Source organism: Callorhinchus milii, unplaced genomic scaffold, assembly GCF_018977255.1.
Source record: "Callorhinchus milii isolate IMCB2004 unplaced genomic scaffold, IMCB_Cmil_1.0 Scaffold1, whole genome shotgun sequence".
NCBI lineage: Eukaryota > Metazoa > Chordata > Chondrichthyes > Chimaeriformes > Callorhinchidae > Callorhinchus > Callorhinchus milii.
The window spans coordinates 116,149,207-116,155,212 of NW_024704742.1; positions in this window are offsets into that span (position 1 = coordinate 116,149,207).

Consider the following 6,006-nt stretch of genomic DNA (forward strand, 5'->3'; position numbering starts at 1 on the left):
AAACTGTTCATAACCACCACAGACTATGATATGATTCAGTGTTCAAAGATATTGAGGCAACTGTCTCCTTGTCTCAAACGGTCTCCCCCTCCTCTCTTACCACGACTATAACCCGCATGAAGCCCACCACCTGCTCCTTCAAACCAATCGCTACCCACCCCTCTCCTTACCTCTCAGCTCCACCTCCTCACCCCTTTATTCTCAGGCCTCGTCAACCTCTCCCTGTCAACTGGCACCGTTCCCATACCCTAGCAACAGCTGTCATCGCCCCTATCCTTAAAAAAAACTTTCCCTGGACCCATCCCTGCTAACAAACTAGTGCCCATCTCCAACCTCCCTTTCCTTTCCAAGGTCTTTGAAAGAGTTGTTACTTTCCAGCTTTGCTCCTTCCTCTCCTGCCACTCCCTTTACAAACTGCTCCAATCGGTCAAGGTGACAATTGACATTCTGTCCATCTCTGTCTCCGCATGCTCCTCGACCTCTGCTGCCTTCGACACTGTGGACCATTTTATCCTCCTCCACTACATCTCTTCTCACCTCAACCTTCAAGGTTCTGTCCTTGAATTGTTCAGATCCTATGTCTCACACCAGCTCCACTTTGTCTCCACAAATGGCTTTTATTCCAGCTCCCACACCGTCTCGTGCAGTGTTCCTCAGGGCTCTGTCTTCGGTCTTCTCCAATTCAACCTGCACATACTCCCTGTTGGTGACATCATCCGCAGACATGGGGTCAACTTCCACATGTATGTGGATGACACTCAACTCTGTATCTCTGCCTCCACCCTCAACTCCAGGACCACTGATGTCCTGACAAACGACCTGTGAGACATCAAGTCCTGGATGAGAGCCAACTTTCTACAGTTGAACCAGGAAGACCGAAGCCTTCCTGATTGGCTCACGCCAGCGCCTCCGCACCTGAGGCACTGACAGCATCAGCCTCCATGGATGCACGCTCCGCCTCCACCAAGCCAATCAGGAACCTGGGCATCTTGTTCGACCCTCAATTGTCCTTTCTCCCCAACATGCGTGCTGTGACCCGCTCTGCCTTCCCCCATCTCCACAATATTGCCTGACTCTGCCACTGCCTTACCCCTCAGGCTGCTGAAACCCTCATACATATGCCTTCATTACAACCAGGTTTGACTTAGCCAAATCGCTGCTTGTTGGCCTTCCCAACTCTTCCCTCCACAAGCTGCAGATCCCGAATTCTGCAGTTTGTGTCCTCTCACACACCAAGCTCCATGACCCCATCACCTCCACTCTCGCACGGCACCACTTGCTCCCCATTCCTCAGAGGATCAAGTTAAAAATTCTTGTCTTCACCTTCAAGGCCCTCCATGGCCTTGCCCTCTCTGACCTGCTAACCCTTTATCAACCTGTCCGCTCCCTCCACTCAGCAGGCTCCGTCCTGCTCCATGTCCCCCGTCCTCCCGATCTGAAAGGTGCTTTACAAATATAATTTTGTATTGTATATGTTCTAGTACATGTTGAGGGCAGTTTTAAATTAGCTGTACTGCTTTTGGTTGCAGTCCTGCATCATAAACAAGGCAGCACTACTGCCTCTGGAGGCAGTTTCACTCCGTCTCTAGAAGCAAAAGCATCCAGGTTATCAAAAGAAGTAAACAACAACAACAAGATTCCATTTATAAAGCGCCTTTCACGTCAGGAGGACAAGCATACACCCTACTGCTATTTAGATACACAAGTAGTCTGCAGACAAACCCAAGTGTATCACAGCTCCAAGCTCTGTGGCTATGTGCTGACGTTTACTTGTGTTTTATGGCAGCTTTCAAACTGACAATTTAATGAGAATTTTCTACTGGATTCATCTCCAGAGTGAGAAAGCTTCATTTTGGCAATTCCTCTGATAGTCTGGATCTTGATCAGAGTAATCTAATCTCTGATTTTCTGGAACTAGATGGTGACTGGACCATAAAGATCTCACACAAGCAGCACCTTGTCTGAAATGAAGACTAAATATAGCGCAGTACTCAGTGTCTTCATTCGACAGTGTGTCTCCTGAGAGGATTAGCCGAGCTCTGCGGCAGTATTTTCTGTTGTGGCGGCTTTGTTACCAGCAGAAAGTGTTGCCTACAATATCACATGGAAATATTTGCTTAGTAGTTTTATGGCTTCAGTCCTCCAAAGTTTGTTCCAACTATCTCCCATCTATTTAAAACTAGCTGTACCCATTGCAGCTTCGCTTGCAACCAAAGGGTCCAATATGGAATGTAGATTGACAACAGACAGACATTTCATCTTTATCTATACTCCTGTGGGAGGATTCCTTTTGGGAGGACTTGGTGCTTTAAAATGTCATTTTGTTGTTGTTGCCGTGGCTTAGCTTTGTCTGTGTTATTTATTTTGTTCCTGACGCTTGGCTACGTGCATGCTCTGTGACGTAGGATGCCACAGTCCCACTTTGACTTGGTGACCACCAGGTGTAACTGCAGTGAAAAACGCAGAACTGAAAATAACTCATGAACGATAGGAGGCATCCGAAAACAAATATGCCCATGTCACTTCTAGAAGCAAGATCTTTCTGATGAGGTATAAATCATGTCTCTATGGCAATCGGTTATTGAGATCCTTCTTGAAGCACAGACAGACATTGTCGTTTTATTAGTATAGAAAATTACTGCATTTTCAGGATCTGTCATTCAGGTTCATTGAGGGTCCACCTGTATTACAGTCCTTCTCTCCTCTCTGGCTGGAAAGTCTATTGGAGAGAAGCCACAGTTTCTGGCTCCATCAAATGGTGCCTAGAATAGCAAATCCTTCTGGGACAAGTATTGCTTTCCTGGAATTAGAATTTTCTTGCATCTAACACTTTTCTTGGGATCGTTGTTTCCTCTGAACTTATTTATGCTTCTCCCTACTGATTCTGTATGCAAAGTTTATGAGCTTTGCACTATTTATTTATCTTACTTGCCAATTCAGAAAGGCAATCTTAAGCAAAAACAGAAGTTGTTGCATATCTAAATTTCAGTAGTTCTTAAAAGAAAACAAGCCTTAAATGTTCCTCACTGGAGTAAGTAAGAGAGTTGGTCTACTGGAGCATGGTACAAGAGTGCTCTAATTGAGGTGTCCAGATTCACAGATGGCCCGGGTTGAATATGATAATAATAATAATCCTTGCATTTGGTATAGTGCCTTATCATATCTTTGACACGTCTCAATGCGCTTCACAGGATATACTGTAAAGCGGATTGACTGTGTATTTTGTGGGCGAAACGCTGTCGCTAATTATGCACAGCAGGGCCCCACAAACAATAAATAAAAATAAGATTAACTAGGAGTCCTTCACCTGTTCAGTCTATCTGGAAACTGTATGTACGGAGATTTCTAAGCAAGTACTGCTTAAGCTTTCCACCTCCAACTGTTACGAGTTATCATTCTATACTTTATATCATGGTTTTCGTCTGGAGGAGGGTGGCATTGGATTCACACTCTCTGTGCAGGTGTTTTGATCATTGTATGTCTCGGGATGAGATGCTGGTATCAGTTATCCAATCTGACAAGAGTCAGACATGCTTGTCAGTTGTTTGGTGAACAAGCTATGACGATTCTCATAGAGAAGGCATGGCAGTACGATTTCAAGGGAGAGCAGCAGTACACGTGTATAATACACAATAATTTGCTTTATGTCACTCTGTCAAAGGTGGAATCTTTGCCTTTCATGTTCCATGTGTCCTTGTTTATCCTCCACCTTGGTTTTTATTACATTTGTTCAGCACTGAATTGAGATTTGACGATATCACTTTTTGCAATATGCAAACATAATACTAATCCACATAAATAGAAACGGTGCAGGATTTCTGCCCTGTTGTGCTATGGAGGGCAGGGACAGAAAAATTATCATTAAGGTGGTACGGGTAGTGCCAACAACTTGATTTTCTACTTAATACTCTAATGCCCAACTTGTGTGGTGGCAGTGGGTGTGGGGGCAGGTCTTTGAGCAGGAGTTGGAAATCTAGGGGGTGTGGGGAAGGATGCAGAGTGTGAAAGTTTTCACCAGTTGGAGACTCTCAAACATGGTAACATGTTTTCATGCATGTACCATTCATGGTTTTAGTCACTGAGGAAGTCTGAATCTCACCAATGGATATATAAAGAAACTAATACTGTACTTTATTATTTACCATCTTGAACCATTGCTTTCTGCTTATGTAGCAAAATACACTGTTTACTTTGACGCCTTTCTTGTTGCAGAAGCGTAAAAATGGTTTGAATTAGAACATTGACTCCATCAGCACTTTTTCCCTCTGTTTTCTTTCTGTGCAAACAGTGGAGCACTTCAATCCTGCAGTCTCCCTCCAAGCACTCTTTGTCCTCGAACTTCAGACTTTTAAGTGGCTGTTACTGATATTTGCAAAATACTATTTGGTATTCATGTGTATGGGGATATACTTGTGGAGGTAGTAACAAAACACGTTGTTATGTTGTTAAACGTTGAAGATCCTGAGACGCAGAATGGGATCATATTAATGTTTTTTTCACGTGCTCCAATTATCTTTAGAATTTTTTCCCCATTGGCATTTTCCCCTCTGCACCTGGTCTGCACCCCCACCATGGGCACTGGGGGTCCTCTGGTATCTCCCCCCACCCCACCCCCAAATGGCCATTGTTCAGGTGAGAGGCTTGGTAGTGAGTGTTGGTGCTCGACTGCAGACAGTGTCACAGTTGAGCCTGAGCGCTCCCATTCGACTACCACATTTGTGAACAACATGAGAGGTAAAATAGATGTATCAGGAGCAGGAACCAGGGTGTTTGGCCCCAGCCTTCCTGGCATTGGGGCTGGCGTTCCTCTCCTTAACCCTGGGAAAGCTACAGCCTATTTAACCTCCCCATGCAACCCCAACTGAGACCAACAAACTCAGTGCAGCCCAGGATTCATTCATTCTATCATAGTATAATTTTTGACAAATTTTTGCAAAACCTGTTCACGTGATGGGTTAGTTTTGTTTTTTTGCGATATTGCGATGATTGGAACATTCTTGTAAGTTTCATCAATAGTAATAAGAAGAATTCTTGCCTTTGACATAGAGCCTTATCACATCTTCGAAACATCTCAAAGCGCTTCGCAAAATATACTGTAAAGTGGATTGACTGTAAATTTTGTGGGCAAAACGCGGCAGCTAAATGTTCACTGCAATATCCCACAAACAGTCGTGGGTTGAGTGACTAAATTATTATTATGTTTTTTTTGAAGGGATTATTACCCCTGGAAAGCAATTCCCCAATCGACCAACAACTGGGTTCCTACTTACTGCTAGGTAAACAGACATGTGGAGTAAGGAAAATTGCCTAACATTTTGCCTTGCCCTGGAATCGAACACAGGTTCTCTGGCTTGCGAGGCGAGTGCTCTAACCACTAATCTACAGGACTCCACATTGAGGCTCTCATGCACTATTCAGAATGGGATCCAGCCAAATTGATTTGTCAAGCCCAAAGGTCTATCTGCAGGCAAGCATGCCTCATGGCATCGATTATCAAATAATTCACCAAAAAATGGACACTGTTTGACAAGTCCTGTACTTACCAAAGGAAAGCTTGTGGCTAATCCGTACCTGTCTGTACAAATGACTTTTGCCCAAAAAACACAGTCATTACACTTCACATTATATTCTGTGAAGTGCTTTGAGACATCTCAACAATGTGATAAGGCGCTATGTCAAATGCAAATATTATTATTATTGTATTGCCATATATTGACTACTTGCACTGTGATGGTATCCTAACCCCAGATCCTAACCCTAAACTGTCCAGTGACTTGGGATATCCAACCAACGTGAAAAGTGCTACATAAACTTTGAATTATATTGTTCACCTACAATTGCACAGTCACTTCATTTTACATAAGCTTTGTGAAGTGCTTTGACCTGTTCTTTATTTGAAGTGCTATTATCAAACGTTTTCAATAAAAAATGACTTGGAAATATTTGTTGGACTGGGCCAGCTCATATACTGAGTCAGTTTGTATTAGAATTATAGCCAGACTACAA